The sequence below is a fragment of the Coenobita brevimanus genome, chromosome 3 (genome assembly GCF_032717465.1).
Source record: "Coenobita brevimanus isolate Jiangsu-jjx chromosome 3, ASM3271746v2, whole genome shotgun sequence".
NCBI classification, from domain to species: domain Eukaryota; kingdom Metazoa; phylum Arthropoda; class Malacostraca; order Decapoda; family Coenobitidae; genus Coenobita; species Coenobita brevimanus.
In genome coordinates, this window is record NC_136956.1 from 17,831,534 (window position 1) to 17,844,614 (window position 13,081).

Here is a 13,081-nt window from a genome sequence, read left to right on the forward strand (position 1 = left end):
ATTTACATTCACCTGGAACTACCTAATTTCCTGCCAATCATTTCACAGCATATAAATTAGCACCTGTCATCTCGCAGACGTTGTCAACCCTTGGTGGCCCCATATTCGCCTCGTCATTTAGTTCAGTGTTGTTTCTTGAGATGAAAGCATGTAGCACTCACGCCCCTCCATTTCTGCCGCTTCTAGAGGGCCCTGTGACCTCTGCCCCTACTAAACTTCGTGTGGGAAGGGGTAAATGACCAAATGACTTTGCTGTGGAGCGTGAACTGGCTAATCCACTGCCTTCACAGTGTTTTTTTTTTTTTTTTTGGTGTATGGATTCCAAACTACTTGAAAATCATAGAATAGTGTTTCTAGTGATAATATCAGGCTGTGATAATCATATTACAGGGTGTCGGGAAGTGTAAAGTGGAGAATTCGTTACCCAACTTCAGAAGTCTCCACAAGTCCTACGGTACTCGACGAAGGTTCAACAAACATCCCAGGAGAAAGCTGAAGGTATGTGCCATTGCGCACATATAATTATAATATTCTAGGACTAATAACTAATTTTTGGCAAATATTTTTAAAAAGTCAGTCAGAGCGCGAATATCCTCGCGGAACACACAAGGAGCGGCAAAAACATGCCCGCTTAAGGGGTTAACTCTCCTCCTCTTACTGACTCCCTTCAACCTCTCTCTGTTCGCCACACTGTTACATCTTTATCTCTTTTCTATCGCTACTTCAGTGGTCACTGCTCCTCTGAATTGTCTGCTTACATCCCTCCACCTCTGCGATGGGCACATAGCACCAATCTAGCAACAAACTCTCATCCCTTTTCTGTCCAACTCTCTAATGCAAGAGTTAACCGTTACTCCCAGTCCTTCATTTATGCAACAGGTCAACTCTGGAACTGTCTCCCTCTGTCTGTATTTTCTATTAGCTATGATCTCCAGTCTTTCAAATGCAGTGTGTCCAGGCAACACGAAATGATAGGATCTTGAATTTGGCTTTCTCTTGTATTTTGTTTTTCTCTTGGAGGGAACAGTTATTGCAGGCTTGTGGCCTTTGGTTCCTTCTTCCTAGCATAAAAAAAAATACTCAGACACCTCATCTCCATTACATGAAAAAATAAAAATTAAAAAAAATCCAAGATAAAATTACTGTCAAATGCAAGTATCTATTAGAGACAATGTAGCAAGTTAGCTTATGAGTATCATAAAGCAGAAATGTCCCCACTTACAAGAGGTTTCTGCAAGTAACGGGTGATATTATTACATTGCTGTTATTGAAATGTAGAGGAAGTACTGCAGCGACTTGCAACAAGATGTATGATTTATTTTTCACTCTGCTGCCGCAAAAAATACAAAGTTAATTGTGACCTAGAATGATAAAGTAGATAGCAATCAGCTGAGGACGAAGGACATAGAAAACAGTCGCAATACACATACACAATATCAATAATACCTAAAAATTAGAACAGAATGACAATACAAATAAACCGCGAGTACATGAAAATTTCAAGATAAGGGCAATTTCTTTAATATTTATTTTTTTCTTAACCTGCTGTCAAAAGTAAAAAAAAAAATTGTTGCCACCTGGAATGAAGATACTAAAAATTAACTATCTCCTTGAATGCAAGGGCATCGAATAATAATAACATACAAGATGGGCAATGGGGAAGAAAAAACATGTTACCTGCAACTGAAAAAAAAAAAAAAAATGGTGCAGGACACAACAAACCTCGTCCGACAGCAGATATTTTATTGCTGTTAAATGCTGACTCTTTTCTGCCATTTAATGTCAGTGCACAGTTAAAGCCTAAAGTAATGGCTCAGATGTTTTCAGGTTATGCCCTCTGACTCGTTGTCTTGTGTGTGACCTTTCAAGTTCACTCAAGGTCAAAGGTCATGGTGCCAAATGAAAGCCCTTATGAGACTTCCCATTTCTTGGTAATTGTAAATATCTCTATGTTCAACAAGTTTCAAGTTATAGCCCACTGAATATCCGTGACCTTGAGTTTGACTTTTCAAGGTCACTTACGGTCAAAGGTAAAGGTACCAATTAAAAACCTATATGGGTTTTCCTATATGTTGATAATAGTAAAATTTCTCTCTATATTTAACCAGTTTCGAGTTATACCTCCCTGAATATCCGTGACCTTGAGTTTGACCTTTCAGACTCAAAGGTCTTGATGCCAAATGAAAGCCCATATTATGATTTCCTCTATGTTCGTAATGGCAAATATCTCTATTTTCAACTGTTTTCGAGTTACAGCCCTCTGAAAATCCGTGACCTTGATTTTGGTCTTCCGGGGTCACTGTATTATCTCCAAAATTTAATCACTTTCTTTGAAGACCTATGGTCACATATCCTGAATGTTTCATGTGATTTCATTCAGCCCTTTTTCCGCAATGTTGATAAATACAGACAAACATACAAACAAATAGACTTGACCAAAAACAACACCTCGTCGGACTCCGTCTAGGCGAGGTAAAAAGTGTTATCTGCAAACAAAAACATTTACATGTATGGTGGACCTTTAAAACAAATAATGAAGGTGTTCGCTTGCAGCAAAGGGGAATTAAGTGTTGAGATTCTAACTCACTTGTAAATGTGAAGTAAGGACGGAATCTACCTGTTAAAATATTCTAGCGCTCCATGAAGTAAGAGATAAAAAATAAAGGTAGCCAAGTAACTGAAGCAAAAGAAAGTGCAGTGAAAACAAAACTCTGCTCACTCTGTAACTGTATATAACTGTTTTCACTGGTGAAATCAATGAACAAAACAATGGAGACACTACTCACCCACTTACAGCACTATCCCCTGGGATATGCTTATCACTAAACACGCCATATACTGTACTGGACACTGCAGCTGTTTAGATCCACGATGGCAAAGGTGTCAACCACAATCACACAGGACTGCTACAAACTGCTAAAGAGCTAAACACAAATAATTTCCACACTACTGTATAACACACAGCACTCCACTGAAACAATGTATCACTCAAAATTAAAGCTCAGCTGGAAAGAGAACAAGTAAAAATTAAACAAATTTCCATTCAACCACCAATGTCAGCTCGAACAAAACGTCAAAACAATGTAAAGTTCCAGTCATTTCCAAGTACTTATACAGGGTATAAGCTGTTTCTTCTTTCTGGTGAAACAACATACAGTTAACACTCACCAAGCCGAACTTCTAAACACAGGGTAATACTTAGCACTTACACGAAAACAATAACCACACACACACTCACACTTTAAAGCACCAAACATAAACAAACAGGATAGGTAAAGCTTTTCACACAATACACACACACACACACACACACACACACACACACACACACACACACACACACACACACACACACACACACAAACTCTAGCATATACGCTGGATTCACAAACTTTTTTCAAGAATAATACTAATACACCCAAGTCGATTATACACACAGTTGTTTTATTTGCACAGAGAATATTCGCTGAATTTCACTTAAATCACTGAAAAAAACTGGTTAGTGATGAGGGCATTCACAATCATCTAAAGCGGATTTTACGTACTATTCACACATTCGGGAAGGAAAATTTTAATATTACGTTGGTCAGCTGATTGTTGCTAAATCCCCGTCTGTCTGATTATGCAGACCCGTCAACCGCAGGTTGTCCCATGGGTTCTCTACACTACAGATATTGTATCTACATCTTAGTGTGACATGTGGTGTGCAGTGTGCCACTATGTGTGTTATACTGTGTGGACCTAATCTACCAACGGAGCTCGTTTCATCTGTGATCCCACCTAACCCGAATATAAGTTGGTAACTGAGGAGGGTTGGTTGACGTCCTGATCTAAGCTTGGCTAGGCGAAATCGGTAATCTCTATTGAAGGATATCTTTGATGGCTGACTGTCACGAGGGGGGCTTGTAGTACAGTATTCTGATCGAGGAGATGGACGAATATTGAGTTGTTCTTGAGGTGAATATAAGTTTTTCCTTATTGTTAGTGTTGGAGTGTCTTCAGGTTGGGTGTTGTTGAAGAGGGTCCGGTAGTGGTTGTACATTGTTTTATGTGCATAGTTGTGTTGTGTGGCTCTGTCATATAATGACAGGAGTTGTGTGTTAGCACAGGGTCTTGCATAAAAATGTGTGCCTCTCATATTGAGATATTCTCTAACAAGGGGAACATTAGTTTCAGAGTGGAAGTGAGCTGTGGCAGTGGTTTTAATGCAGCCACTGGCAATGCATGGAAAAATTCTTCGTAACTTCAGAAAGGTGTTATGGGTATTGGAGAGGATGAGGACCCATGTCGGGGAGGCGGATGTCATACACATGGTCGTAGAGGGTGAGTTCAGCATTGTAAATCACTCAAAGGATCTTAGTGGATGCGATGTGTTGCTATTGTACATTGTTAAGTGTGACGCTAGGTACACACCTGCGCTCATGTTTGTTACTGATGCTGAGTGTGTTGGCGGATTTGGTAGGAGCAATAGTCACCTCAGTGTCCTCGACCAAAGTCTATAGCATGTTGCGGTAGTTTTATTGCTGTTGTCATCTTACAAAAAAGTGAAAGGCTGAAAATAAGGCCTTGATATCTATCCCCGCTGGGTCAGATTATGAAAATTAATGTTACTGTCACTTGTTTAAATAACTTACACTGATGTTCTGAAAGACCCACAGAAACATTGTTAACCCCTTAACCGCAGGGCGTCACTTTCGTGACGCTTGGGAGCAAGGGATCATACTGCGGGGCGTCGCTTTTGTAATTCTGTGTTATTTTGAATTCACCCGGGCTTCCAAGTGGGGGCTTGTATCATCTATCAGTACTGCCAATGTCCAACACTAGTCAGGACTCCTAATCTCATCTGTACTCCCATCCATTGTTGACAATTTAGCCATTTCTCCCCGTTCTTGACTCCCCTCCCTACCCCCCCTCCATTACCCTATCCTCTCGCCTGCCCGGCCGTGCTACGCTAAGTAAATCTTCCCTGGAATTTTTCACTGATTTCATCCATTGAAATAAGCCCTATGTCCTATTCTTATACCAAATAATATATACAAGAAAGAAATAAGGTAAGTGAGAGTGCCATACACCTGGAATTGGCTAATTATCACCTGACAACACCTCACGTGCACTCGTTCGCTAATTTTCGCTGTTTTTTTCCCCTTGAAATATGCCGTATTATCTATTTTCGTAATAAATATACATGTAAGGAGGAAGGGAGAAGCCTAAGTGATATTTACATTCACCTGGAACTACCTAATTTATAATGTATTGTCTAGATTTCCTGCCAATCATATCAGTGCTAGACAAAGCTGTTTCAAGATCTAACATTGGTAGCTCTGAATATATATCTCCTAAGTAGGCCTCTAATCTATTTTCGTAATAAATATACATGTAAGGAGGGAAGGGAGAAGCCTAAGTGATATTTACATTCACCTGGAACTACCAAATTTATAATGTATTGTCTAGATTTCCTGCCAATCATATCAGTGCTAGACTTAGCTGTTTCAAGAACCAATATTGGTAACTCTGAATAACCCCTAAGCAGGCCTCCACGCTGGCCCTCCGTTATCAGTTTACTCTCATCTTCCGAAGCGAGGGTACGTATGTTTCTTCTTGCTGACTTCAAGGCCTTTTTTCACCCCCATGCAAATGGCCCTGTGACCTTTACCCCCTACTAAACCTCGTGTGGAAAGAGGTAAAGGGCTCACAATTGATAAAAGAGTGACTACGATCTTTCTATTGAGTAAAACAGTGCAAGTGGAATTGTAAATAATGTGTAAATAATGTGTAAACAGCAAGTGAAAGTAATGAATGTAAATATACGTGAACAATGGAAAATAGTTTTATAAGTTATTTCAAGTGACAGTGCACAACACAGTGTAAATAAAATAGAAATGTAAATAACGTAAATAAAATAGAGAACGTAAATAGAAATGTAAATGAGTAGTATTATAAGAATACGAGTATATACCCTAGGAGTAATGAAAGTGAAAGTTTCACTCTAGCATGTCTGAATGCTATGAGTTATGAGAGTGAAGATGAAAGTGACATTCACTCTCAATGCCAGTATACAGGACGAGAAAGTGAATGCTACGTATTTTACTGAAAGAAATTGAATCCCTACAGTGACAATAAACTAATACTACTGAAGGAAACTTATGGATAAAGACTGTAGATATATATAAGTGTTATATAATAATAGAAATATAAAGTGTGAGGGGTTTTATGAATAATAAATGACAGAGTAACAAAAGCGAACTAGTGCCAGTGCGACGATCAGACACGCTCGTAATTTCCATTGCTTTCACAGTTTTTTTTTTTTTTTGAGTATGGATCCCAAACTACTTGAAAATTGTAGAATAGTGTTTATAGTGTTTGTATCTGGCTGTGGTAATCATATTACCGGTTGTCGGGAAGTGTAAAGTGGAGACTTCGTTACCCTACTTCAGAGGTCTCCACAAGTCCTACGGTAACAGACGAAGGCTCAACAATCATTCCAGGAGAAAGCTGAAGGTATGTGCCATAAGCATATGTAATTTTATTATTCTAGGACTAATAACTGATTTTTGGCAAATATTTTTTGAGAGTCTGTCGGAGCCCAAATAACCCCGCGGCACACGCAAGTCATTGGTAAACAAGCCCGCGGTGTAGGGGTTAAATGGAAGGTCCTAATGCCATCACAATTATCCGGAATGAGACAGTGCAACTGCAAAGTAGAATCTTCAGTGATGGTGCTCAAGTACTGGCGTGGCAGAGGGTGCGTCATTTGTCAGTGATTTAGTAGGTTTCTGAGATACAGTGAAAGGATTTTCTAGCCAGCTTTGGTTCAGATCAGATCAAAACTGTTTGAGGTGACTACCCAGTAAGACTTTGCCTCTGTCCTTTTCCTCCGACTTTCATCTTTGATTAAAAAAATTGAATTTCTTTATCCTTGTTTAATCCGATCCCTACAGGAATGATTAGTTTACATCGAATCAGAACTGTTCATCTTGCCAAGTAACCTTGACCAAAGACATATTGTTGTAAAAAGAGCAACAACTAGTCAAACACTTGGATGAACCTCAGACCAATAACATTCTGATCCAGATGAGATCACAACTGTTATATTGTAGTAATTTTGTTCACATACAGACACAGGTTGAACTTTAAACATGCCTTGTGGCCATGACATTTGGGAAATTGTTTTTTAAACTAAATTCATTTGTTTTTGCCTGAACCATAACCCTTCAGTCAAGTTTAGTTCAAATCAGTTTAAAACTGTAAGAGCTGATCTTGCCCTGTAACCTAGAACTTTGAACTTTTCCATTAACTTTCGTTTTGAAATCTCTCAAGATCGCATCCCTTTATTCTTGTTTTATCCTTAGTCCTTCCACAATGATTGTTCTAATTTGGCGAAGGCCTTTTTGAATTGACCTTGCCTTGTGGCCTCTACAAAGTGGCTTAATCGGTAGAGAGGCGGCCTGCAGTCCAAATGGACCCAAGTTCGAATCCTGGGTGGGGCGGGGAACAGTTTAAGGGTTTGAATTTCATAATGCAGACTTTACTGATGTACTAGAAGACCCGCCGACATGTCATATAAGTACCCCCGCTATTACCGATACACCAATCCTGTATGAAACAGCCCTAGGATGTATTCAATATGGATGGTGGGTGTTAGTGCCGAAGTGGTGAGATGTGGAGATGTGGGAGTACTGGGCCTTGGGATAGGCCACTGCCCCCAAGAAATAGGCCCTGAAGCCTTTGCCCTGGGCCAGACACAGTAAAAAAAAAAAAAAACTTTATTCCATCCCTAATCTTTAACCCTTCCACAAAGTTTTGTTCAGTTTGGATTACAACTGTTTTGAGTTATTGTTCCTAATTCACACACACACACACACACACACACACACACACAAAGAGAGAGAGAGAGAGAGAGAGAGAGAGAGAGAGAGAGAGAGTACAATGGAAGGCTATCTATTGGACAAGGTTATCTATTGGAAAATTACGTAAATTATACTAAGCTCTAACCAAGTGTGTAAGAAAAAAAAGATAGAAAAGAGGGAGGCTTTCTCCCCAGCCATCATACCATTCGGTTAAATCGGCAGGAAAGAGGTAGAAATTTAATAACTCTAACCCTGTGTGAAAAAAAACACTCATAGGAATTTTTATAGGAGAGGCACAAGAGGAATAGTTATGCACTGTGTGGCCTTTAACCTAAACATCTGTAAAATAAAGCGTATATACTATAGCCGAACGTTCTCATAATTAACCAAAACGTGTAAGTGTTTTTAGGGTGCATTACAACTTGGAAGAAAATAACACTATTTTAGTTTTACTCTATCGTATCAAAATATATTTCTAGCCCAATTTTATGCATATCAATTTTTTTTTGGCCCTAACTGCTGTTGCTGGCAGTTTATTCCGTTGCTGGACTTCGCAAATATCAGAGTAACTGTTCTCTGTATTAGATGTTTATCTCCTGCTTTTAAGTTTCATTCTGTTCTTTTCAGAATATCACTGTGAATTTCGAAATGATTATTATATCTCACATCGTCGATTTTTAAAGTACTTTACATACTTGTATTAGATCTCTCCAGAATAGTAGTTTTTCCTAGAGAGAAAACTTGTTTTAGATCTCTCTAGAATAGTAGTTTTTCTTAGAGAGAAAACTTGTTTAATTTCTTTAGTCTTTTTCGTTTTGCAGAAATGATATCATTTTTTCTAGCTCTGTGTTGTTCTCTCCAGTTTGTTTTCATCCGTAACAAGGTTGGGGAACAGGTACACTCGTGATCACTAATCTCTGATCAGAGAGTTAGCCAAAGTCGTGGCCAGGCGTAGGCTACATAGTCACACTCCACCGTCGTTTCAGAAAGGTTTAGTTCTTCAATGAAGAGTTTTCTATGCATCACTGAAACACTTTTGTTTCACATATTATATTACTTTCTCAAGTAATATATGCATGGTAAGAAATAGACAAATTTGGTCATAGCTGTTATTTTTAGTCTGTAATGAGTGCGTGATATTTGAATTTCATACACTGTTTTATAAATCTGTTTATTATTTCACTGACCTCTTTTTTGAGGCGAGCCTACCGAGCTGTTAGTAGGTGATATCCACGATTGCCACAGCAGCCGGCATTCACGCGACATATTCTAAGTAAGAATGCTTTATAATACTTATATCATTGACAGAAATTTACTATTACTACTACTTTGAACTGAATGTTTTTCTCTAGTGATAACAGGCCTCGTTGCCCATAGATATAAATAAGTCTAGATGCCGCATGACACTGCTTTAGATGCGTCTGCGCCGCAGCCATCTTGGAACCGTCGAGGCAGACGATGTCGTGTTCCTGACGATGATCAAAGTTAACCACTATTTACCTAGAAATGCAACAGCACTGTGCTGCTTCTAGGTGTACAAAGCATCGGAATATATCTATGGTGACACCGATAGCATGAGCGGCTCAACCGTCTGGTTAGGCAAACGTCCCTCAGCTGCTTCTCTATCCTCCGAAAGGAGGATGGTGGGTTGCAGAAGGGAAATTTAAGCCTGCAGTCCACCGAGTTCACGTCTCAGATGAACCAGGAACCACAACCAAAACCACCACAACAACAGCCAACACCATAACAACCACCACCACAGCCACCACCACAACCACCACCAGCACCACCACCACAACAACAATAACAACCACTACCACCAGCACCACATCCACCACCACAACCACCACCACCAGAACAACATCAACATCAACATCCGCCACCATAACAACAATCACCACCAAAACAACAACCACCACCATCACAACAACAACCACCACCATCACAACAACATCCACCACCATCACAACAACAACCACCACCATCACAACAACATCCACCACCATCACAACAACAACCACCACCATCACAACAACAACCACCACCATCACAACAACAACCACCACCATCACAACAACAACCACCACCATCACAACAACATCCACCACCATCACAACAACATCCACCACCATCACAACAACATCCACCACCATCACAACAACAACCACCACCATCACAACAACAACCACCACCATCACCACAACAACCACCACCATCACCACAACCACCAGCACGTCAACCACCACCATCCAACAATAACCACCACCACAACAACAACCACAAAAACCACCACCACGACAGCAACCACCATCACTACAACAACCACGACCACAACAACCACGACCACAACAAAAACCACCACAACAACAATCACCACCACCCCCACCACCAGCACCATCACAACAACCACAACAATAACCATCACCACAACAATAACCACAAAAACAACCACCACAACAACAACCACCACCATCACAACAACAATCACCACAACAATAACCACCACCACCACAACAACAACAACCATCACAACAACCACCACCACCACAATAACAACCACCACCACAATAACAACCACCACCACAATAACAACCACCACCATAATAACAACCACCACCATAATAACAACCACCATAACAACAACAACAACCAACACAACCACAATCACCACCACCACAAAAACACCACCACCACCACAACAACAACAGCAACAAGGACAACAACCACCACAACAACCACCACCACCACTACCACCAATGCAACAACCACCAACACTTCAACCACCACCACCATACCAACAAGAACAAGAACAACGACAACAACAACCAACACAACCACAACCACCACCACCACCACAAGAACAACCTCCACCACCACCACCACAAGAACAACCCCCACCACCACCACCACCATAACAACAATAACAGCAACAACGACAACAACCATAGAAAACATCACCACAACAACCACTACCACCACTACAACCATCACCACAACCACCACCACAACAGCAGCTATAATCACCAAAACAACAATGACCACCACAACAACCACCACCTCCACAACAACTACAACATCCACCACCACAATCACCACAACAGCAACAACAACCACAATCACCACCACAACAGCCACCATTATAACCATCATCACAACAACCACCACCACCACAACAACAACAAAAACCACCATCACCACCAACACAGCAACAACAAAAATTACCATCACCACCACAGCAACAACCACCACTACCACTACAATAACCACCATCACCACTACCACTACAATAACCACCATCACCACCACCAGAACAATAACCACCATCACCACCTCCACCACAACAACGTTCCTTTTCATTGTCTGAATTCGCTCTAAAAAAAAAAACCCACTATTACATGCTTGAACGCTCCAACATAGCGGCCGCAAAGACTCATTTTTCTGTACTGGAGAATGGGCGACTCGGCATTAGTGTTATATATTAATATCTATGCCGTTGCTATCCAGTGGGAATGGTTCCTACGCGACGTCTTAAGCCATGTCCAGACGAGCAGGCCTGATCGGCGGGCATGCCCGGTATCGGGCAAATATGACGGGCAAACCATGGAAATACCCGATCTCCCATTTAGCGAAATCACCAGGCGGAGCCCGGTGGCTTGAGGAGCTACAACGCTGCCAGACGAAAGTTAACGTTGCGTATCTATAGAAGGGTTGGCTTCCATTTTCACGTCGTTCTAACACAGTTCACATCTTGCAATGTCTAACCGGGAGACCTGTAGTGAGGCGCCCACTATTTGCTGGTCAAAAGCACTTACAACTAAGTTAATACAACTTTATCGTGAAAATCCATGCTTATGGAATGTAAAATCACCGTCTTATAAGAACAGAGATAAACGCATAGCAGCACTGAAGGCCATTGCTGCTGAGATTAGGGAACATGGTGCTTCCGTTACAACGGATGATATTACAAAGAAAATAGACACTCTACGTAATCAGTATGGGCGTGAATCAAAGAAAATTAAGCTTTCAAGGAAGTCAGGAGCTGGGAGTGAGGATGTTTATAGCCCCAAGTTATGGTGTTTTAAGGATTTGTCATGCCTCACTGATACTTATATCATAAGACCTTCGGTGTCAAACATGGACAGCCGCGACAATACCAAGGATCAGACTACAGACATGGTTTCTGATACTGAGGTACGTATGCCTCTCTCTCTCTCTCTCTCTCTCTCTCTCTCTCTCTCTCTCTCTCTCTCTCTCTCTCTCTCTCTATATATATATATATATATATATATATATATATATATATATATATATATATATACTGTATAATGTATGTATATGTATATCTATCTCTATCTAAATCTCATTCTCTGCCTCAATCTCTATCTCTTTATCGCCATCTCATTACCTCTTTATCTCTATCTCTCTATTTCTATATCTATATCTCTATCGAAATTTCTTTATCTCTGTCTCTGTATCTATCTCTGTCTCTGTCGAAATCACTGTTTCTATCTGTCTATCTTTCATCTCTGTATATCTCTATCCCTCAGCTCTATCTGTCTTTCTATATTTCTAAATGTCTTTGTATGAAATTATGAATATGGTACGTATATTATGAGTTAAAATCACTCAACGGCTCGGATATCTCCCACCCCCTCCCACACACGGAAGGATCAGCAAGGAAGTGAGTAGTCTGAATTGTTAAATACGCAACTCATCTACATCGAGTATTATGCGGAGAATATATTACAATGGAGTATCGGTACCCAAGTACAACAGTGGGAATATATCTCCAAAAGAGCACTTGAACCTGATAACAGACGTAAATGTCACGAACAAGTACGTCTTTCAGCCCTCCTTCCCCAGTATTTGGTGTAAAATATTTACGGGAGAATTTAAAATGACATATTGTCATTTAAATACTGAATAGATTATTGTACATGATATTCAGTTAGCTTATACTGCGTATTTATGATGGCCACATACCTAATGCATTTGTGCTCTTTGTTCGGTGCCAGAAATGTGGTTAATCGACCCAAAAAATGAGATAGATAGATAGATAGATAGAGAGAGAGAGAGAGAGAGAGAGGGGTGAGGGGGAAAGGAAACATAATACAAGTCACTCGAAATGTGGATTGAAGCAGAGTTTAGTGGAATTAGGATCCACCCCCCTTCCCCTCAAACTTCACTCCTCGCTCTCCATATCCCTGACGTCAGATGCACTGTTGCCAGCCCTG